The sequence below is a fragment of the Cnephaeus nilssonii genome (genome assembly GCF_951640355.1).
Source record: "Cnephaeus nilssonii genome assembly, chromosome: 7".
Taxonomy (NCBI): Eukaryota; Metazoa; Chordata; class Mammalia; order Chiroptera; family Vespertilionidae; genus Cnephaeus; species Cnephaeus nilssonii.
The window spans coordinates 63,029,909-63,054,220 of record NC_137078.1 but is presented as its reverse complement, the minus strand read 5'-3'; the positions used below and the strand labels follow the sequence as shown (position 1 = coordinate 63,054,220).

The following is a 24,312-nucleotide window of genomic DNA, read 5'->3' as shown; positions in this document are numbered from 1 at the left end:
CTGGGATCTGATCTCGGGCTCTGTCCTTAACTTGCATAAGAACTTGGCCACATTCCTCTCTAAATTTCCATGTCCTCATCTGTAAAACCGGGCTCATGATAGAACCTATTTCAGAGGGTTGCTGTGAATATTAATTGAATTGATATATAAAGAACTTAGAAATAGTACCAGGCACAGTAAGTGTCCAATAAATATTAATGGTAATTACTGGTGCTTTGATTGTAGTATATAGATAATAAGTAAACACATTAATACAAAATCACAATATACAATAAATATTATGAGTGAAAAGAACTGGGTAGGAACTTTGTTTTCTCTGTGGTGTAGCTAGTAGGATACGGAAGTGTTATCTGACAGGGAGCTGGGAAATGATTGAGCCTACAGACCTAGAAGATCTATATCCTTCTGTTTTTGAAGAACAACAACAGTGGGGACCTTTTTAAAGAGGATGATCAGAAAGGACCTCTCTGAAGAGGGGCTACAGTATAAAGGATATAAATGCTGATACGGGGAGGGAGGAGAGGACAGGAGGGGCATTCCAGGCAGAGGGAAGGCAGGAAGGAGAGATCCCCAACTATCAGGTGGGGAGGACTTGCCCCTACGGGCTCTGCACTTGGCTGATTTTGTTACAAGACCCTTTGTTCCAAATGGGCAGTTAAAGTGTCACTTTATGGGGAGCCCTTAGCTGTGGCTTTTAAGCGCTGGAGACTGGACACTGGTACCATCCATAACCTGAGGGTTCTAGAACTCCATGTCTTCTCAGGCTATTACTGTGGCCCCTCTACATTGCTGCGTCTGCTGAGCCATTGTTTTATTTCTCACGTTACACTTGAAATTAAAGATTGTTAACACCATGACCAGGCATTTCTAGGTACAGTCTAAATTCACTCCCAGTCTGAGTTTTAATCAGTATATGTTACCAACCACCTATTGTGTGGGTGATCTCGGTCACCTCATCTCATTTGCCTAGCCATTCATGAATACTCACTCAACGAATACCGATTGAGTAAGAAGTGGATGCTAGCATGACAGGAAGAAAGGTCACTTGGGGTTCAGCTTCTCCATCAATAGCTTGGAGGCTTGGGCCAGATTTCTGGTGTTCAGCCGCTAGTGTTGCCTCTCAGTCCCCATTTTATTAAACAAATTAGAATGGATTCAAGGTTATTCCTTTAACAGCATCAGCCTCACTCCCTGATATACTGAGAAGCTTTCTCACATGGGAGAAAAAACAGTGGAGTGACAGCTAGCAGCTGGGAATTTTATTATTATTACCCAGAACTTAATTTTTCTCTGCCTACATCGTTAGGATATGTGAACCTCACTTGCCACAAGGTCTCTGTGGAAAGGGTGGAACAATACTAAATTGGCTGCTCTCCCAGGTCCTTTTAGCTCCAACATTCTCTGAGTCCTGTGATCTTTTTTCCTTGTTTCTTTTCATTTAGCACCACTTCATATGCATGTTTCCAAGAATCCATGTAGTTCTCTCTTGTCAGTCACTCTCAGGGATTATGCTTTAGTTTGCCTAACAGTTTTCCTGTTGATCCCTCCCTTTTGAACCATTCTACTTTACAGACCTTTTCAGAGCCTTCATTTGAATGAATCCTGATTGTGTGTGTGTGTGTGTGTGTGTGTGTGTGTGTGTGTGTGTGTGTGTAAAACTCCTCATACTCAATGTCTTTATTCCTTGGTACCAGTAGGCACTGAGCGCTACTTGCCTTCTTTTGTGAGGGTGTAAATTCTTAAAATGGCATTGCTAGGTTCAAAGTTACAGGCAGGTTTCGTGCTGTTATTACCACCTGCCAGATTGCTGTGGCGCTTTTATGTAAAAGGTAGTATTACTGATAACACTTGTGGTAATTATTTATAACATTATCTTAAATAATTAATCAAGTCAGAGTACTTCCTCTCCTTTTTTTATCCCCATGGGTATCAATATCCTTTTGCATCCCAAACTCTAGTAGTTTCCCTACAGCTACTCAGATCAGTGCTGTGTGCCCTGAATTTAGTCAGAGGAAAAGAAATGGCTGCTCCGGCTCTAGGCCCCAGCAGTGTTTGTGTCTCCTTAAACTCTCCACTGTCTAGGCCCCAGCAAGGTTTGTATCTTAGACACTCCACTGTTTTGCCAGTTCAGCACCAGCCTGGTTTGGGTTTTTATCGATGATGCTGATGATAAAGATACAGAGAACTATGTCAACCCTGTGAGGATATTATTAACACCATTTTGTAAATAAGGAAAACTACGGCTCAGAGAGGTAGCACAGTTTGCCTTTAGTCACACAGCTAGAAATGAGCAAAGACAGGATTTACTTCCCGTGCCATCTGATTCAAAGTCAGTCTCCCTCCACTAAACTAAACTACACCACTCCCCCTGTGGATGTTCAGGGTCAAGAGCCTCCTGGGAGCAGCAGGTCTGTCAAGTTCTGCAGGACTGAGCTGTTTATCATTACAGAGGACACTCATCACTGTGCTAATTACATTAATTGCTGCCCACTCTTTGGCTAGGTGGGTGGCTTAACAACGCCTAGCAACATGGTAATGATGCCTGGGCCTGCCTTTCCACCTGAAAACATCTGCCTGCTTTTTTTTTTTTTTTTGTTCTTGTTAATTTACATCTCCTTCCTGTAGTGGCCAAAGATGGTAATTATAGGTTCTGTTGGTTGGACGTTAGCAACTCTCTACCTTATAGGGGAAAGGTCAAGCCTCTAAACTCTGCCCTCCCTTGGCACCACCTGTGTGCTTGACACTTTATTTAAGGGCTCTTTTATAATCCTCATGATAGCTCAGAAGTAGATATTATGTTATCCGCCTTTTGTTTATACGGGAACCCAGTCACCTGCTTGGATCACATAGCTAGGAAAGGGTAGATCTCTGGCTGTCACACTTCTCTACACCACAGAGACCGATTCCTTCTGATGTTTGGAATCGAATTACACAGCAGTGGGGGCCCAGTCTGCATTTCCAGAGAGCAAGGCATCAGGAATCATCAGTGTTTGGAGGAGGTCTCTAGTGCTAAGGGTTGAATATTTGACATTTTAACCTTCCAACTCCCACTGCTTCCACAGGCTTCTCACGGAAACGTTAACAGAGGGTTCCAGTGGACTTCTTAAGAAGTAATTTGAAGACTAGGTCCATGTGCTGCTTGGGAATGGATGATGGCTTTGGCAATTCATCATAATTGGGTAAATGACTTACCTTCCCCAGAGACCCAGATAACAGAGCCTAATTTAGGAAGCAATTGACTTTGGAATGTTGTGTATGCGTACACTTTATGGGTGTGTCTATCTGTATGTGTGTGTATATGTCAATAAATGTGTGTGCATGTTTGCAGGAAGTCTTGGCGAGTGGGTGGACTTAAATGACTTGGTTCCTTTCTCACCTACCTTCTATCTATAAATGAGGTTTAAAAGTATATTTTACTAATGTCCAAAACAACTACATTACATAGTGACACAGAGTAGTGGTTAGGATATTTGCAGCTAGACCATTGATTGATCTTGGCTCTGCCACTTACCAGCTGTTGTGACTTGGGCAAGTCACTTAACCTCTCTAGGCATCAGTTTTCTCATTTCTAAAAATAGGGATAATAACAGTTCTGACCTCATGGGGTTGTTATAAGTCAGGGAAGTTTCAGAGAGCAGGGAGTGTGTCTATATACCTCTTTGCACCGGCCAGAATAAGATTTCAAAAGAGCAGGTTTAGGGCTTAATCCCTCGACTCTGATCCCAGCACTTCCAATATTGACTGTGTGACCTTAGAGGAATTACTTAACTTTTCTGTGCCTCAGATGCCTCATCTATAAAGTAGAGGTTCATTATTTCTACCTCAAATGACTATCATACAATGAAGTGGGTAGTTAACACATAGAGGGTACCTGTTTCCCTTATTCCCATCCCAGAGTCTTACATTCAATAATGGATTATCTGAGGTCTTGTTTACTACATAAAACATTTCTTTTCTCTCACACTCCACCTTTATTTTCTCCTTCCTAGCCTTATTCTTTCTTTCCCGACTCTTCCCTTTACTTCCCTTTCTGTCTCTTTCTTTGGTCAGTTTTGATCTGCTGTGGCTCAGCCCCTGTGTGCAGGCTCAGCTGCTCCCTGGATTGTTGCAGCAGCCTTCTCACCGGCCTCCTCGTCTCTGGCCCCCTGTGTTATTCTTCAAATGAGGTATTCCTCCACAACCTGACCCAGATGTTGCTACTTCTCTGTGCCAGTCCCTCTAGTGGCTTCTCATCACACTGAGAGCTGAATACTTAAGTGTGTGTGACCTCTCTCTGAAATGGCAAGGAAGAGCCTACATAGACGATCCAGGTGATTCCTGGTCTGGTTGCTCACTGACCAGCATTTGTCTTACCCAAACCAAGGAGAGGAGTGCTGAGAGGAGAATTTGTGGTCACTTAGGGGCCCACTCCTTTCACACACAAGCATTCGGGATCAGTGTTGTTTCGTCTGCGACAGTGACGTACCTGCTGTTTGTTACACTTGTATTTTATGCCATGGTTGCAATGTTGTCTAGAATTATCACGTTAGCTTTACCATATGATTCTCTTTGCCTGTGGAGAGATGCACATGGATCAGATAACGATCACTCGAGGCTTAAATTTAGCACCGCTCCAAAAAATCGAAAGTTAGAGGTGTGATATGTAATTGTTTCTAGACAATGAAAACAAAAACACAATCTTCCAGCACTGAATCACTCTTCTGCACCTGGTCTCCCCCTCCCCCTCCTCCCTGTCCTTATCCTCCTCCTGTCACAAAGAGTGCGAGCTTAGTGAAGGGAAAGGCCACTGAGAGCCCAGGGTTCCAATCCCAACACCACCACTTACTCATTGTGACATCTCAGGCAGGTTACCCCCTCCCTGAGCCTCCGCTGGAACCCTCTGTTAACATTTCCTCGAGAAGGCCCTCTAAAATGGGCCTTAAGAACAGGTACTCAATAATACATGCGGATTGAAAGATGACTAACCTAGACACCAGGGGTAGAGCAGCTAGCCCACCCTAGAGTGAGCCTGCAGGAGTTGCTAGTGCCTTCCATGCTGACTGACTGGCGCAGCTGTGGTGTTTTCATAACCTTTCTTTGGCTTTGGTCAATCTTTAGGAGAGTCAGTTCAGCTAAAAATGGAGACAAGGCCTTTCCAATTAGTATACCCATGGAGGTCCTACTATTTGCACAGTGAGGTGGAAGATTTTGGGGCAGGTGGGTAGGCTTGCTATCCCAATAGTGAGAGGCACAGTTCCTGCTCATATCACAGTTTCTAGGGCTGTGTAACAAATGCTACATCCTTGGTGGCTTCAAGCAACAGGAATTGATTCTCGTACAGTTCTGATAGCCAAAAAGTGTGAAATTAAAGTGTCAGGCGGGCTGCATTCTCTCTGAAGTCTCTAATGAAGAATCCATTCTTTGCCTCCTCTATCTTCCGGAGACTCCAACTGTTTCTTGGCTCATGGCCATTGTGATCTCGTCCTCCCTCCTCACAGGGCCTTCCTTCCTGGGTATCTCTTTCCTAAATCTCCCTCTCCTTTCTGTCATTGGATTTTGGGCCCAACCCTAGAGCCAAAATGATCCCATCTTTAGATCCTTGACCTAATTATTTCTGGGAAGATCCTATTTCCAAATAGGGTCACAGAGTACTGAAGATGGGGCATATCTTTTGGGGCACACAATTCAGTCCACTACCGTGTCCTCCAGGAATTTCAGATTAGGCAAAGGGACAGATCACACACAACTGAGCAAAGTTTCAAGTAAAGGGTATAAAACAAACCTTCTGGAAGGTGGGTAGGGGGTCAGTCATTCATTCTCTGATCCAGAAACATTCCTGAGCCTCTGCTGAGCTGGGTGCTGGGAAGCAGAAATGACATGGCACAGTCCCTGCCTGTAAGGAGTTGACAGACTGGTAGAAGGGGACAGAGAAACAGGCACTTCAGCCCAATAGAGTAAGGCTGTGTGGAAGTGGGCCCTGATACTGTGGGGGTTTAGCAAGTCTGGTTACAACCCTGGAGGAGTGGTGGTCTTACCTGCTGCCTGAAGGATGAGGGAGTAGGAGGCAGTCATGCCCCAAAGGAGCAGAGTTCTAGAAAGAAAGAACAGAGGAAAGAAAGCCTGGCCTCTGTGGGTCCTGCACAAAGTAGAGGGCAGTGGGCTGGAGAGACAGGCAAGGGTAGGATTGTATAGGTTGCCAGAAGCTATCCAGAGAGCAGGGGAGCACCATAAAACTATTTTAGGGAGAGGAGTGACATGACATGACCAGGTCTGTTTATTAAAAATAAAAATTAGAGAAAGTCTTTAGTGAAAAATGATTTTCCAGTAGATTTTAAACTGCATGTACTATGGTGTGTTTTTGTTTTTGTTTGGTTTGTTTGTTTTTAAAGAAGTATAGCATATGTACAAATCATAAGAGGGCAACTTGATAAGAGACCAGTCCTGTGTGTACACCACTTAGATTGTTTTGGTGTATGGATTGTTAGAGTGGAGGCAGAAGAGAGTTTGAGGTGGGTCAATGATTCAGAATTCCTCTTCTTTGTTCTGTGGAGAAATGACTCCCATAATAGGAAGAACCTGGGATTTGGAGTAGAAAGACTCAGTTTTGAGCTCCATATCTGGTATTTCCCTGCTGTGTGATCACAGGCAAATAACTGCACATTTCTTATCCTCAGTTTTACCATCTATGGAATGGGCTAACAGTATCTGCCTCACCGAGATGGTATGAAGGCGAAATAGGATAAAGCTGGAGGAAGCTCTCTGCGCTATGCAAACAGTTGGTAATATGATTCTCAAGTTCTAATCTGTCTCAGATCTGTATTTCTTCACTTCACCTTCTTCCTTCTCCACCTGACAGTGTTTCAGATAAACGAAGAGAGGAGGAAGGGACAATTTCTCTTTTCACAGCACATTTTTGTTTGTTCCTTATTCCAAAATATCTATACCAGCTCTGGAATGTCACACCTATACCCTTCTTTGTCCCCGCCCTTCCTGTTCACCACTAGCCGTCTCACACATGCAGGCTCACAGAGGCAGAGGGTGGAGGGCAGGGAATTCGGGCCATGGAAAGAGGTTTGAGGGTGGAAATAAATCTGATTTTTCCTTCCCAGCCTTCACTTGGGAACTGCTGTCCCTCAGCTCTGCACTGGGTTGTGGGTGGGAGGTAGGGAGAGACACAGAGGGAACATGGCATTAACACTCAGTCTGCTGGCTCATTTGTTGAGGCAAAATGAAAGCAGGGCCATGACAGGGCAAAGCCAGCTAAGGTTAAGGTCTTACTGTTCAGAGGCAAAAAGCCCCAAAGGAGTTGAGAAATAGAAGAGACCACTCACTTAATTGGGTAAAACCCCGTAAAGAAGGTGAGCTCAGCACAAGACTCTTCCTCCCTTCTCCTATTTCAGATTCTTGGGATTTCTGCAATGATTATCTTTATCATCTATAGCTTACCAGACCATTTTATTATGTACATTCTCTTATGTCAGTGGTTGGCAAACTCATTAGTCAACAGAGCAGCAAACCGCGGCTTGCGAGCGGCATGTGGCTCGCGAGCCGCAGTTTGCCTACCACTGTCTTATGTGATCCTTGCAACAAGATCGAAAGCTAAGTATGGATTGTAATTACCACTTTTCAGACGAGGAAACTGAAATTTCCAGTGACTTGCTCCTGGTCATACCATTATTAAAAGAAGGAAAAAAAGCTTTGAACCCACCCTTATCCAGCTCCAAAGCTCCTGCTCTACCGTTTTATTGGATGTACGTGGAAGGGAGCCATGTGTTTATCGGGCTGCATCGCATTGCATGCATTTTTAGTATTTGTGTGCGCATGTCAACAGGCACGTTGACATGCCTGCTGGGTGAGTTGTAACAATTGAGTTTTGAGAGGCTGAGTGCATTTTTGCTGGCAGGGCCTGACTCAAGGAGAACAGGACAGGAAGCATACAAGCCCACTGTGTGGGAGGTGTGAGGGCTGGTCTTGAACAAATTATTGGGAAATATCCCTGTTTCGCCCAACTTCTCTAGGGGAGGCCTTGGGGTTTTCCATGACTATTTCCAAAGCACAATTTATTCTCCATTCTTTTTATTTTTTTAAGGAACTAAGATTTGTTTAGCACCCACTATGTGCCAAGCATGGTACTTGGTGCTTTACATCTACCACATCATTTAATTCCGACAAGCCCTGCCAAAGGGGCAGCATTCGTGTCACTGTTCAGCCCAGGAGACACATTCAGGAAGGTGGACATTTGCTCAAGTCACTCAGCGGGTGTGGAGCAGGTCTGGGCTCCCGCTGGGTGCTAGGCAAATCACAGGCCACGCTGGCATTTTAAAGTTATTGGTAGAACATTTTATTTTTTGATAAAGTTGTAAATTATCTCTAATGCATGAAGCAGGATACCTGCATACCAACTTTGCCCCTGCTCTTTTAGTGAATGAAATGCTTTTTCTTTTTGTTATTGAGTAGCTGAGCTGCTTGGTCTCAGAGATAAAAATCTTTACTCCAGGCGGGGGAGTACACATAGCTGCCCTTGCCCATTGGCCTTTTTTCTTTTTGTTTTTTCCTGAGGCACCTGGCCTCCTTGTAAGACCTTCCCCCACCATCACCATCGTGTGTGGCTGCTGAGACAGCCCCAGCCATGACAGGAAGGCAGGATCTGTGGCCTGGACGAGCCTGTGATCAGAGAGACCGGGTGTCCATGAAGTCCAGAGAGACCTCTGAGATTGGAGATGGGCTCTCATGGTCTCCTAAAGACCCCTGGTCCCCACTCACCCAATACCACAACCAAAAGTAGATGTCCTCCGTGTCAGTTGAGAACCTTTGGCCTCTGAGACAAGTTTTTGGGCCACCAGTCCCCTTTAAGAGATGATAACAATTTTGAATACCTGAATGGCCTTCATTTTTTGCACTGGGCAGACAGATGAACCAAACCTTCCAGAAGTGGAAGATTAATAAAAATGAAGGTCTTTGCAAACTTAGGGCCAATCTTTTCAAATTTCCGTTAAGGGTCACAAAATCAGGGAGCAGTGGGGAGAGAGCCTGGGGAGAATGAGTTCTTAGCATGGGGTGTAGTGGAGAAAGCCTGAGATTCTGGCTGTGTGACCTTGGTGCACTCAGCTTCACCTCTCTGAGCCCCAGGTTTCCCTTCCCTGCTCCAGGTCCCAGATAGTTGCAGTGAGAATTAAATGAGAATATCTTTATGCTTTTATTGCAGGGTCCCAACACAGAGAAGGTTATTAATGTCGATCATGAGCCACACTATATTCTTGGTGCTGAGGACACAGGAACAACACAGTCCCTGTCCCTAAGAAGCTCACCATCTATAGGGGCACATCTTTACACAGAAACTTAAGGAGTGTACACAGGCCTAGTTCTGTCTGAGTAGAGAAGGAAGGCTTCATGGAGGAGGAGACATCTAACGCTTAGGCAAAAGTCAAGAGGCCTGGATTGTACTTTAGACTCTTTCCTGAACTGCTCTCTCTCCTTTCTCTGGGTCTCCCTTTCTGTAAAATGAGGGAATTAGAGTAGGACTTTTTCCTCTATGGTCCCTTGTGACCCTAACATGCCATAATTCCTGTCTCTAAGTGGAGGGCTGAAAGCAACTTTTAAGAGATGAATGGATCTTTTAATATTTAGCCACTCAACAAATATTTAATAAGGGCCTTTCATATGTCAGGCACAGCACTAGGTGATGGGTATAGAGTGACAAGCAAAACAGATGTACCTCTGCCCTCATGGAACTTCTAGTCTAGTCTAAACGGTTTGGGGAACTGTCTCATCTCAGATAGTTGAAGAATGCCAGGGCTCCAAGGGGAACGCTGCCAGCTAAAAGAGGATGTAGCTGTACAGTAGATGTAATAGATGGGCAGACTTGGTTGAACAAATCAATCAGTGCCAGCACCTTAAGGAAGCTCTTTGGGTGACCCTAGGGTTGGAGAGCAGTTTCTAGGAGAAGGGAAAGGTTGTGGGAGCTCTGGCCAAGGGTGTGTGTAATTGCTAAATAGTTTGTTTGTTGAGACACCTGAGAATGGGAGGACCTGCCCCTACCTGCCCGGTTCTCAAGGTGGGCATTTACTAGGAACCACGACAGCTTCCCATGCACTATCTTTTCCCTGGAGGCGGAGTCAGTGCCAATGCTGGAACCCAAGGGGAGAAGAGAAGAGAGGCCAGAGAAAAATGCTAGTGTTAGCATGACACTTGGGCCAAGCCCAGAGGACCCTGAGAAGCTGTGGAGTCTCCATCTGTACCCCTTCGAGGGAGACGTGGGGCCCAGTTGGGGTGTAAGGCTACCTAACAGTTGGTCCCATAGCCATGGTGGGAAGGGTGCCTGGGAGGTGGAAAGAACCTGGGCTTAAGAGTTAGAGACTGACTTGGGTTCGAAGGCTGTTGGAATCTGGGGCAAATCACTTACCCTCCCTGAACCAGCTTTCTCTTCTGTTAAATAGACATCACAACATTGGCCTCTCTAAGATGTCATGCGGTTTCAAGCACCTAAAATAAGTACCTGGGACTAACTATAGACTTGATGATTGGCATTGATAAGTATTACATTATCAGGACCCAGATCCTGTTTCTGTATTGAAAGAGCTAGGAATAACTGATGATAAAACTTAACAAGGAGATTATATTATCTTCAATGTAAGTGAAATAGTGAAACAAGACTGAGTTATTTAACAGTTATTAATGTCTATTATGAGCCACACTATTCTTGGTGCTGAGAACACAGGAACAGAACACAGTCCCTGTCCCTAAGAAGCTCACCATCTATAGGGGCACATCTGTACACAGAAACTTATGGAGTGTACACAAGCCTAGCTCTGTCTGAATAGAGAAGGAAGGCTTCCTGGAGGAGGAGACATCTAAAGCTGAGAGCTGAAGGATGAAGACTACTTAACCAAGTAAAAGTAGGCAAGGAAGTAAGGAAGGAGCTGGGAAGGACATTGCAGGAAGAAGGAATTGCACATGCAAAGGTCAGGAGGTAAGTGGGCACAGTAGATGTGATCATGTGCCCAGCTGAATATGCCTTTTCTCAGTGTGAACTTGGTATAAAGGCAGCAGGAGACCAAGGAGAGATTTTAAGCAAGGAACTTGAATAACATCATCACATTTGCATTTTAGGAAGAATGCTCGGGGTTATAAGTGCATGTGTCAAGTTATATTGGAGAACTATTGGGATAAGATGGTTCTTTCCTCTTCCTGCTCCTCTTTCTCTTCCTTCTCCTGCCCACATATGATGGCTCACATAAGATGGAATAATCCACATGAGCATGCCTGGTGTAGTGTCTAGCACATAGTAGGTGTCAAGTTAGTATACATCCATTCCCCTTTTAAATGTAGTCCTTGAAAGAAAAATCCTCTAGCATGAAGTGCAAGTCGGGGCAAAATAGTTGAGGGTGTGGCTGTTTGTATTTTCTGGCTGCTGTTCAGGTATAGCCGACAGGATTTAGGTCAAAGGAAGTTCCCCAGACAGTTCAGTCCCAACCAGTCATCTAGGGCTTCAGGGAGGGCAGGTGAAGGTCATAATATCTCCCCTATTTCAAGAGGTCACTCCTCCCCAGGGTCCTGGTCTTGAAAACTTACAAGACATGGGCAATCCTGTTAATTTGTCGGAGTCAGCTTTCTCACCTGTAACATGGGGATGAAGTTACCTGTGCTGCCAACCACATAGGGGATGTCATGAGGATCAGAAGAGTGTGAACCACAACAAAAGAATACAATAGATTCCATTCATTAATGCCCACCTTGTGCCAGGCCTTGTTCGGTGAAGCAGGTATTATCATCATCCCTCTTTTATAGATAAAGAAACCCAAGTTCAGAGAAATGATGTGAATAAACGGGGCACAGAGTAATTGGCTGTAGCTAGAGCCCTGGCCTTTAACCACTGCACTATGACATGACTACACTATGACCTGCTTTCCCTTGAAAACCACCAACGCTGCCCCTGAGTTCTTAGCACGATGCAGGTGTTCCAGAAATTTGTGCGGAAAGGTGGAAGAAAAAGGAAAAGGGGTAGTATCTGAAGTCAGAAAGTCTATCCTAGTGCTGCCTGACCCCACTCCTCAACCAGCATAGGGTCTTTTCCCAGATGCACTCCTGGAAATGATCCCTTGCCCCATATTAAAATGACCTGTTACCTATCTGACTCCTCATTAGGCTGGCACTGGTGAGGGCAGGGACTGTGTCTGGGTTATGGGTTTGTCCCCAGGGCCTATTTCAGTGCCTGGCACTCAATAAATATTTGTGAATAAATCTCTTCTGTTGCTTGCCTGCATTTTCTGCTCACACTTTCCTCTTGGCCAAGAGATCTAAAGCAAAGGAGCTGGGACTTCTGTGACAGGCCTCTGAAGGTTGTTGGGCACATGCTGATGGTGAGCCAGTGAGAGGTCAGTGGGCAAGCCCTGGGCCAAGCCTGACACTCTCCCCCCATACCCCGCACTGCTGGATGGACCTGGGGGACTGGGATGGTCCATCCCACTCTGCCCACAATCTCCATGGGACCTGATGCTGGTGGTCTGAGCACAAGGCCCACGTGTCACATGAGGAACCCTAAGGGTTTGCTGCGTGGGTCACAAACCCTAGGTATGTGACCCACTGCATGTGCCAGGTAGCTTGAGTTGGCCTCACTTGGCTAATGGCTGGTCAACAAATCACATGAGAACCAGAACAATCCTCAGGCACATTGAGCAACCAGCTTCCCTTCCTTGCCCCCTGGCAGGAGCCGGGCCAGGGAAAGTGAAGAAACCTGTTCAGGGCCTTGTGGGGTGGGCGTGGGTGAGGCCCTGCCGGGAAGGGGGCAGCTGAACCAGTTTCCATTGCTCCCAGACCGGATGCAGCCTCCTAACTTGTGACTGGGGCAGAGGCAGGAGAAATGGGTGCCCTGGGCGCACCCCTGTGCCCTCCAGGGCTACACTGGCTTTGGCAATGATAGGACTAGGGGCTCTAGGTCAGCAGTCACTGGGTGTGTGACTTCCGGCTGCTGAAGCAGGCAAGAGGGCTTGGCAGCAGCGGATCAGCTGACAGGTTGAACCCAGAGAGACTTTGGACTTCCAGTGAGCAGGTGGAGGACAATGTGGTAAGGGGCGGTGCCCAGAAACAGCTGGGTAATAGACCTGCTCTCCAACGTCACAACCTGAGTGTTGTGCCTTACCCCGTGCCTTCCCAGGGCAGGGCCTTGGGATGGAAAGAGCCTGGGAAAGACTGTCCTTTTGAGTCCCAGCTGTTCCGCTTACAGGCTTTTGGGTTCTTGGGCAAGTGACTTCGCCTATCTGAGCCAAAGTTTCCCCAGATGAATATGGGAATAGCTACCTAAAAGCATGATGTGGAAAAGTCAATGAAATAGATCAGTGCCTAGCACATAGTAGGTGCTCATAAAAAGGGGCTCCCTTTCCCTTCTTGATTTAGGACCCAGATCTCACTCCAGGTCCTGAAGTCATGCTCCTCAGGTGACTCTATCTGGGTGACAGGAGGCCACCATTTGAGCCTCTGTTTGCCAGACTATCAGTGAGAGGGGACAGGGCGTTTGGGAGGATTCCGAAGGCCGCCTTTGGTTCGAGTTTTGTGATCCTAGGAAAGCAGTTCAATGCATTCTTTCATTCAGGTATTTTATTTATTCAGATTCCTATCAGGTGCTGGCTGCCTTTTACTGCCTCCCCCAGCCATGTTCCGGCCCGCTAGCGTTTAGTCCATACAAGGCAAGCTCCACCGCCTGCTTTTTGTTTAAATAAAGCCCACGGCCTTCCGCCTGCAAGTCGCCGCGGGTCCTGCCTGCCCAGGCGGCCCTAGGGGGAGGCAGGAACCGGTGCCCCCGCTGAGACGCAGGCCTCAAGAGTCTGGGAACCGGCCACGCCCAGCTCTCCCGCAGGTGCGGGGATTTGGGGCCAAAAGTAGGAGTAGAGGGAGGAAATCCAGGCTTAGACCAGCAGTGTTCCCACCCATTAGCACCCTCATCCATGGATCACCCAGCACCAGGCAGGCCCATCATTCCAAATCCTCCCAGCAACCCTGCAAGGAGTATTCTCCCCATTTTATAGACAGGGGACTGAGGCTCCCTGAGTTTAAATCGCTTGACCAAGAAGGTCCTGCGGGTTAAAAAAAAAAAAAAAGGGGGGGGTGGTGGTGTCGGGGGCAGAACGAGAAATTCCAATAGAAACTATCTGGTTGGAAAACCCAGGTTTTTTCCCACCCCACCTGCCATCAGTGAGATTGTAAAAGTCTTAACGGGGAAGAATACAAAAAACAAACAAACAAACCCCCCAACAAATCAGATGAACAGACCAGTGGGAAGAGAAAGGACCTTCTTCCAGAGCTTCCTTGGGTTCTCAAACGGGTGGCGTGGAGGAGAGGGCGATTAAGCCACAGGATAAGCCACAGAGTACTTTCCCTGCAATTTTACTCCTTTGTAAATGAAAAAGTATAGATTCTTAGTAAAGCACATGATGACAGAGAAGAGTATAAAACTCCCAGAACTATTTTAGCTGAAAATAGGAGACTTCAAAGAAATTTCAGGCTTTTCCACACCGTTCACCTTCGCTGGGTTGTTAACGCCCTTTACACAGCTGGGCAAACTGAGTCCCAACCTGAGCCAGAGGCAGAGCAGGAGGAGAACCGAGATTTCCAGACTTCCGCCTGCACAGCCGTCTGCTGGGGGCAGGGGCACTGTTTGCAAATGCTTTCCTCGGACATCTACTGCAGATCTTTGTCACTCAGCCAACCGAGTGGGGGAGATTCTGAGTAATCGCAGGCTAGCAGCTCGGCTGGGGAAAGCGAAAGGGACGCGCGGGCGTCGGCTGGGGAGGGCGACCGGTGGAGAGCCCAGGCCCCGAGCAGGCGGGGCCACCGCCCGGTTGCTGGTGCGAGCACCGGATGCAACCCGCCCGGCAACTCTCTCTTCTTCCACCCGCAGCCTTCCAGCGCAGCGGACCACGCCCCCGCTCTCGGCCCACCCCGCTAGAACCTTCCGTGCCTGAGTAACCTGGGTCCCAACCCTCAGCCCCTCAGGGGACTCATTGGACTGCTGGCCCGCCCTCTCAGCCTCAGGCACCTGGGACCTTGCTTGTGGGGACAGTCAGGTGGTCAGGCCTAAGGTGAAATCCTACCCTGATACTTGCTGACTATAAGGCCTTGAGAAAAATACTTAACCTCTCTCACTCTCGGTTTCTGCATCTGTAAAATGGGGGTTAGCAACACTTACCTCATATAATTGCTGTGAGAAGTAAATGTGTGCGTATCTGTAAAGGCCAACCCATTAAATGCTGTTTTGCTATTATTGTTAGAGGGTAGGAATCTCAGGCCAATTAAGAACTGGACGACCTGGGCAGGTGTACTTTCTTCAGTCCCCCCACCTGGAAAAGGGAGCTTCCTTACACTTTAGGTGTCAGGGTGGAGGAGAGGACACAGGATCTCCAGCATCTGGCAAGTCTACAAGTTGTTACGTTGCAGCTCTCTTTATTTGCCAGCATTGTCTAAAGCACTTTGCACTCATTTGCTCATTTAATTCTACAATTATAGTGTGAAGAAGATATTACTGTTATCCCATGTCACAAGTAGGAAACCTAGGCACAGAGAGGTTAACTGATTTATCTGTAGCCCCGCAGCCACTAAGTAGGATTTGCATCCATAACACTTGGCTTCATGCTCCATGTTCCTAACCCCTGGGCAATGCACCAGACACTATGCTTAGGCCATGGGGATGCAGCCAGAGGAACAGCACAGTCACCTCCTTCACAAAGGGCAGGGTCTCCTTTCTCAGTTTATTGGCCTTCCTTCACATAAACTTAAGCAATGCATGTACTTTCTTATATTTCATATGCACAATGCGTGTACCTTGTACACAGGTGGTATTCAACATTATTAGTTTCCCTCTCCCTGTATTTTTTGGGGGTCCAGTTGCAAGTACCTACATGGAGTGTGGATATTGGGTGTTCTGGGTGATAGAGCAGTGGTGTCTAGTAGGTGCTCTATTAACCCGAGTTCTTCTTTCCCTGTACTTAGTGATCTTCCAGTTAAATACACAGAAACAGCACACACTTAAGGTTTACATCTTTTAATAATATAATAATTGCTTCTGCCTTTGAGAATAACTGTGTGTGTTGTGGGGTTCCCACAACTGAGGGCAAGTTTACTGTATTTATCGCTTAATCCTTTCCAAAACAGGTTATGACTACGACATCTTTAGTCAAAGGTGCCGGATTCTCCCTCTCTTACTCTCCCTCTTCGGGGTCCCTGTCATAACTCTTGCTGCAAACGGTTAAAGCTATTAAATTTAGAATATAGATCTTCCTGTGATGCAAATGTAAGTTGTCATTATATTCATTGCTTAAATGTTATGATTATTTCAAGCTTGGCTTTTGCATTTAGAGCCTTGAGTTAAATGTGGAAGAAGTAAGAGAAAAAAAGCGTAACAGTTGGAAATGAAAATGGGCACTAGGTAGGTTTCCAGAGTAATAAAAAAACAGCTTTAATTTTAAAAGATTTTAAGCCTGATCTGGTTCCAGGCAGCATACCCTAAGTTCCCATCATTCATCGTGGCTGTATTCTAAGGTTCAAAACCACCTTTAGACAACTCAGTGAACTTAGTAGATGACATAGTATTAAATTGTGAGTTTCTTTCTCTAAAGGAGGTAGCCTGTGGAAAGCATTCAGCACATGGTAGGGGAAGCTATTATGATTAGGGATTGGGATGCAGTTGAAAACTATATACTCACCTGACATTTATTGAGCACCAACTATGTGCCAGTTGTTGCAAGTTTATTATTTCAAACCTCACAATAAGCCTGTGAGGAACACATCATGTTACAGAAGAGGAAGTTGACATTCCAAGAAGTTCCTTCTCTTGCTTGTCTCACTGGAGAATAAGGGGCATTGGAATTTGGGTCTGACTTCAAGTTCAGTGTCTGAACCACTGCACTGCACTGCTTTTTCCTGTTTGTCCAACTGTCAGTCACTTTAGAACTGGAGGCTGGAATGAGAGAGGACTTTAAGAATCGTCTCAGCCAGGGTTTCTCTGCCTCTTCTATAATCCAGGTTCCTAAACACAGAACCTCACACTCTCTTTGAATGAGTTTTAAATTCAAACTAATTTAAATATGACTCAAAAGCAAATCAAAGCAAAGGCACAAAGTTTTTAGCGTTTTGTTTTTTTCAAAAATGAGCCTCCCCAGAGCTTCTGGTTTCAGCACCGCACCTCCACCACTGCAGCGGAGAGCTGCTGATCTGGGGCACTACCCTGCGCCATTTACATCCCAGAAGTTGAGTACAGAGAGGGTGACTTGCTAGCGACACAGGCAGAACTTGAACTCAGGTCTGTGTGACGGCAAGTGCAGTCTTTTGTCTAACCCCCCTGCTTACCTCTCACTTGGTCTCTCACCACAGCCTGACTTAGGGTTGTTCTCTGTGAAAACTTCAGCTTGACTTTATCCCCTGTAGTTGCAGAAGGTGTCCTCCTTCCAGGCCTTTGCTCAGACTCTTCCTCTGTTTGAATGCCCTCACTGCCCCTCTGCCCCTTTTGCCCGTTCATCCAAGGTCAGCTGAAACGCAGCTCCCTCAGGGAAGTTTCCTAGACTCCCACCTGTATCCCAATGAAGGGGGCTGAGTCCTCTTTCCGGCCTGCCTGTGTAGAAGTATCTCCTGGCAGTTAACACGAATGTTGTTTACAAGTCCCTCTCTCTCTCACTGTGACCATCCTGGTGTCCCACTACTAAAATTGTAGTGGTTGGGTTGGACCATATCTCTCTGTTCTTTCAGTGGAGTGCCTGGCATGTAGCAAGTGTCTGGCATATACAAGTGCCTGGCATATAGCAAGCACTCAGCAAATGTGCATGAAATAAATATACGCACACACACATACACATTGAATGTCACCATCCGATTATTTTATTTTAATAGTTTTAAGTCTTCACCCAGGCTGTAAGCTTTCTAAGGATTCAGGTGAGTGAGATTCACCTCAGAGGTGTTTGTGGTAAGACTCAAGCAGGAGAGCAGGTGCATCTGTCCTGAATTGAATCTGGTATAAGTTCAATCAGGGCTGAACGCTTCTCTTGCCAACCTCCTCCCCCACCTGGATCTTCAATGAGATGGCCCTAGTTGGGGGTTGTTCTAGCTCAGTGGTTGGCAAACTCATTAGTCAACAGAACCAAATATCAACAGTACAATGATTGAAATTTCTTTTGAGAGCCAAATTTTTTAAACTTAAACTTCTTCTAACGCCACTTCTTCAAAATAGACTCGCCCAGGCCGTGGTATTTTGTGGAAGAGCCACACTCAAGGGGCCAAAGAGCCTCATGTGGCTCGCGAGCCACAGTTTGCCGACCATGGGTCTAGCTTATTTCTAAAGCTACTTGTCACATGCCAAGCTGAATCATGGTGAGTTGCATGAGTTCCTTTCTCCATTAGATTGAACTCCTTGAGGAGAGGAAGTGTGTCTTGCAGTTCTCGCCCCTGGTATGGGATGGGCATGCTGTTGTAGGCACAGGGGAAAGAGCACTGGGCTCAGAGGTCTGGGTTCAAATTGTCCTCTACCACTTCCTTGTGGTAGGATCCTGGATAAATCATTTAACTATTTTTAGACGCAGTTTCTTCATTTGATAAATAGCTGAATAGAGATGCATATATTTAGGGGTTGTTGAGAAGGTTGGATAAAATGCATGCAAAATGGCTAGCATGGTACCAGGCACATATAAGCCCTAATAAGTAACTGTTGACTGACTGAAGGCTCTGCCCAGCGTTAGATTCTATCATTGATAGAACGGTCTTTTCCTGACAGAAGTAATTGGAAAATGTTCACAGGAGTGGGTTTGCCACTTGCCCATATGCCGTTTGCCCTGCAGAGGAAAAGTATTTTATCCCTGACATTGTTCAAAACGACTTGCACATGGTAACAATAAAAAAAGAGACTGACTCATTAAATTTTCACTACAGATAATGCACTCCTTTCTTACCTGCACCCAGGGTGGACTTCCCCTCCCTCCTCATCTTTGGTTCACTGCTGGCTTACAGCATTGAGAGAGATGGGGGTGGTTAGGGGTGCTGTAATTACAAGGCAGTGCGATGAATGCAAACAAAGGTGGGTCTATGTAGGAGCACTGAGGTCAAAGCCACCCACCTACCGGGGTGTTGGGGCCGGGTTTGGGGGCGCCACCAGGGAAGGCTCATGGAGGAAGAGTCTTTGGGCTGGTCTTTCAGGAGGAGTGGGACCATGCCAACACAGGGAGGAGGAGGAAGGGCTGTCAGGCAAGGCACAGGGTTTGCACACTGCATGAGAGTGATATTCTGGGAACCTCAAGCAGGAGGGTTTGGTTGGGGCAGAACCAACAGGACATCTTACTTGTATTGAAAATCTCCCAGGGAGTAACTTGGAATGGCTATTTTCTTGCAGTCTCTGGAGAAGATTCCAGCCTGCTGCTCTATTGTTCTCTGAGAACAGAGCCTGGTGGAACCCTGCCTTGGCCCATAGCCATTAGGATATTTCTCAGGGAAAGCCCTTGGACCAAGAAGTCTGTTTTTTCTTTTCTTTGGAAACTATGGTGCTCTCTGTGAAAACAAAGGAATTTGGATTCTGTTCAGGAAAAATGTAACCTACAAACAAATAGCCTTGGAAAATCTGTGCCTCACCCTCAGTGCCTGGGTCAGGCACAGGGAGAGCCCCACCCTCCACTGCTTTCTAGCTGGAGGCCCTTCCTTTTTCCTCTTCTGTATGTTGTCTCTGGCTGCCCAAAGGCAGTGCCTCCTTTTCTAGCCTCTCCCTTCCCTGCTGCTCAGGGGCCAAGTCTTTGCAAGTGCCTGTTCTACATGGCATGTCCTTCCCTCCCCTCTGTGAGCCCTTAATTGTTCTTTAACATCCAGCTTCAGCATCTCTCCCTTGGTTCCAAGTTCTCTGTGTGGTTAGTTGCTCCTCTACTGTGTTGTTTTGGACACTTTAAAATTTAAATATTCTTCCCTTTTCTTTTCAGATAACAATTCCTAATTTCATTTTTTAAAACAATAATAATAATAATCTACGCTAATAAAAGAGTAAGATGCAAATTGACCGTACCTTTGTGATGCCCACCAGCCAATCAGGAGTGAGTATGCAAAATTAACCCAACAAAGATGGCAGGTTAATTTGCATACACAGGCACCAAGCGGCTGGGGGTGGGATGCTTGCATTGTTGCCATGGCGACAGCACAGGTGTTCCGCACCGCCCTAGTTGCTCTGGGCCTCTGGGCAGAGTGGGAAGGCGGAAAGGCAGCTCCTGGCCAGAGTGAAAAGGTGGCGGCTGGAGTGAAGGCGGTGCCGGCAGCCAGGGGAAGGAAAACCCATTCTTGCACGAATCTTCATGCATTGGTCCTCTAGTAATAATAATAATGGCTGCTGACTATTAAACTGTTGTAATGTGCCAGTCAATGTGGTACATAATGCTATCCATCCCATATGCAAAGTGCTTAGGACAGAAACTGGCACATAGTCAGTGCTAAAAAAAATTTCTTATCGTCCTTATTATTTATCTTAATTCTCTCATAGCACTTGCAGCAAATACAATTTGTCATGCTCATTACAGTGATTGAGTTTCTGGTCTGTGAGGTCCTTGAGGGCAGGGCCTGTCTTCTTCCTCTGGGATCTTCAAACATGTGAGTATCCAAAGGAAATGTTGGTTAGTGAACATCTAGCCATTGAAGTGGATGACTGAGTACAGAGGTTTATTTCAGTAGTTTCTAAATCAATTTAGGGTAGCTGCAGCCTCAAGGATGTAGGGCAAGGAATCAGAAGATCTGGGCTCAATTCTGTTCTGACTACCTCCTCGCATTGTGACCTTGGGTAAGTTAGCCAACCTTTCTAAAACCCAAATACTTATTTTCCAAAATGGGGATAATAGCCCCTATCTTGCCTCATTTAGAGGTTTGCCTTGTGTATCATATGAGCCCACATATGAGAGAGCTTGATGAATTATAAAGTATTTTACTCTTGTGAATCTTTATTGTTAGAATCATTTTGGTCCACTATACTTGAGAGAACATGAGCCCACAGGTAGCTCTACTTAGACAACTATCAAAGTATAATTTTTGTTTTTCATAGTGTCAAGAAAAGACTTTCCTTCATATTTGGGATACCACTATTTCTTCTCCTCAAAGCATGCATCCAAGGTATTAATCTCAATCTTCTTAAAGGGTTTTAAAAGTCTCTTGATTTTGCCACTTGCTGCTTTAAAAAAATCTATGACCCTACATTTCACAGTTACACTTTCTCTCAGGAAATATTCTTTGAGAGTCATAATCAAACAATCATAGTATTTACTGGAACTATATAATAAAGAAGAATGAAAAGTATAAAGACATGGTCTTACTCTCAAGGAGCTTACAGTCTAGTTTGTGAGTCAGGGTTGAATCCTAGACTTGTGGGCACAGAATATGATCTGAGAAAGGGGAGAGATCCCCCTCACCCCCCTGGATTGGGTGGGTTGAGAAGGTTGAGGGAGAAAGTGGGTCTTATCTTAAGCTTAAAGGAAGACTAATGTTTAGACTGCAATCCTGGGAACATAATTTATAAGCCAAGGCCAGAGACATAGACTAGTGCTGTTAACACTTCCTCTTTCAGCAGATTGTTGATTTATTTAGTTATTGGTGGAGCTGGAGGAGGATTTGAGATCATTAAAAAATTTGCTCACTGACAAATGTCTGAATTCAAAAGCTGCTGATGCTTTTATGATGAGAAAATAAAAACTCCCTACTTTTTTTTTTACAGCCATGATATACTTGTATTGAAAGATGTCAGAGAGAAAGCTGTTTACAGAAAATTGTAATACTCTAGCTTCAGCATAACAACAGGTGCTCCTTAGTAAGGGCAACTTAGACTGCTGAGATTAGGATGATAGTAACATAAACTCAAAGAAGAAAATTTTGATAATACACAGTTGTAAAATACTAAAAAAGATAAAAAAGAAAAAGAAAATGAGAACACCAGATCTGAAAATGTATATAATGCAGCCAAATCCATAGTCAGAGGTAAATTTATAGCCTTCATGTTTTCACTTAAAAATAAGAATAAATTAAAAGAAAGCAACTAATGGTCTAACCTAAGAATTTAGAAAGTGGGTACCAAAACAAAACCAAGAAAAGAAAGACAATAAAAAGTACAAGAATAAAAAGTGAATTAGAAAATCAACAAAATAGAAAAATTTATAAATATATTCAAAAGATGGTCCTTTGAGGGAAAAATAAAATAGACAAACATTTAAGAAATCTACTTAAGAAAAAGAAAATGAAATAACTGACATCTGAAAAGTTCCTATAGTTTTTAAAGCACTTTCTCATTCCTTAACACTCTTGATCCCCAAACTAATTCTGTGGGTTATGTATTTGCATCCCTATATTGCTAGTGATCCAAGTGAGGATTGAAGTGAGGTTACTTTGTTAGGGTCACATAACTAATGAGTGGTAAAACCACTGAAATTTTACTAATCCAACCACAGTTGAAGGAACTATTAAATGGATAAGAAAATCTCAGGTGTATATATGGGGGTGGGGAGTGGGATAAGAAGTAAGAAGCATGAGAATCCTCTTCTAGTACTTGAAGGAGGCTGCCAGCTATAGGAGTCTGAGTTTGTGTTTTGTGTCTCTGGCTAGAAGGTCCCCAACCAGTAGGTAGAAGCTCCAGAGATTTTTATTTCACATCAGTTTACAGTTAAAACTAGGATTGGCTGAAAACAACTGGGGTTGGATGGTGCTGATACCTGCATATGTGTGATTATCAGGCCTTAATTTGCCATAGCTGCTGACAGATGCTCATCTGCTAGAGGGGCTAGAGGGAGACTAGGAGAGGAGGAGGGTTGTTAATGGATCTTATTACTTGCTAAACCTTCCCAACTAGATACTCGATAGAGATTTGTGTTTAAAAATTATAGAAACACATACTTTGAATTGTTTTGCATAAATTTATACTGTTTCTCAATAAAAACACAGTGGTTTACATAAAATTATGTTATTTTCACAAGCCAGACACTGTCCTGGGGCCTAGCAATGCAAGGCTGAAATAGAAGACATGGGCTCCAACCCCCAGGGGCTCACAGTATAGTGGGAGAGATATAACATTAAGTAGAGGCAACCAGCTAGAATATTGTAACAATTAGGTTCTCAATAAATATTTGAAGAATGAACGATTGAGTGATTTTCTTCCAGTAATCTTTGTTGTTGTAATAGCATTGATTTTATAGTAGAGTGAGAAACTGCTCCAATTTGCTGTGGCCTGATAAGTTTCTTAGGACATGATACATTTAGTGCTAAACCCAGGAAAGTTCCAAGCACACTGAGATGAGTTGGTCACGCAATTTTACAGGTTTTTTTTTTTTTTTTTTTTTTTAAAGGAAGGAAGACATAAAAGCAATGTCAGTAACAGCAGCAACAACAGTTATGGGAGCAGAAAGAGGAGGTACATTTCACCTTTAGCGGGGAAACAGGTAAGGCTCAAAGCTTTATTAGAACAGGATGATGTCTGTGTTGGTCACCACTATATTCCCGGCACCCAGCACAGTGCTTGGCACATAGCTGGAATTCAGTTGATGTTAGTCAAATACATAAATTAATTAATACAAGTTAAAAGCATTCGAGCTGAGCCTTGAAAGCTATGTAGAATTTTGAACATAAGAGAAAGGGGTGTGTGGTATATGATTCCAAAAATAGAGAACTGGGGCATAGTAATTGGTAAATATAATGTCTAATGGAGTCTAGTCTTTTCCTATGGCTATTAATATAGTCCTTGGGGAAAACTCTTGATAAAATAAGTCTGTTGTATTTCCTCTATTCTTTTTTTTTTTTCTTCATCTGTAGATCCTCCCCCACCTTTCCTTTCTGTTTCCTTCCCTTTCCTCTGTTGGAAGAGATAACACTCTTATAGAAAAGACTCTGTTAGAATGTCTTTCAGGGCAAGGCTAACTCACAGGCAACTAAACCATCCAGGGAAGCCTCCTGTTTGGGAATGCATCGAGGTGTAGGTTAAGCAGGAAGGATGAGATTTGGCCAAAGAAGGACAAACAATCTAGATAGTTTTAGTAACATGGGAGGAGGGAGGAGAGAAGGGGCATTAAGGCCTGGGGAGGCACTTGGGGCCACAGAGTGGAAGGTCCAGTTGCTGAATCACAGTGCCCTGTGTCCTACTCTGCCTTGGGTCACACAGGTGTTTCCTACTGGATTCTTGTTATGGAAGACAAAGTGTGCACATTACTAATGTGAGGGAAAGAGCAACATTTATTGAGCGACTACTGGGGTACTGTTATATGCATGAGCCATATGCGTGCATTTTGAAAGAAGGTATTGTCATCCCCATTTTACAAATGAAGAGACAGAGGCTTAAGAGATTCAGCGACTTGCATAGAT

General features: G+C 44.9%; 1 protein-coding gene across 1 annotated transcript in view; it reads left to right on the top strand.

Annotated features, from left to right (window-relative positions):
- Positions 1–24,312, top strand: part of LOC307103485 (uncharacterized protein) — a gene marked incomplete at its 3' end in the record, with an annotated part of 334,890 nt that overhangs the window by 15,156 nt on the left and 295,422 nt on the right. Inside the window, exon 3 of the mRNA XM_079777833.1 lies at positions 23,304–23,396. The remainder of the gene's footprint in view (positions 1–23,303; positions 23,397–24,312) is intronic.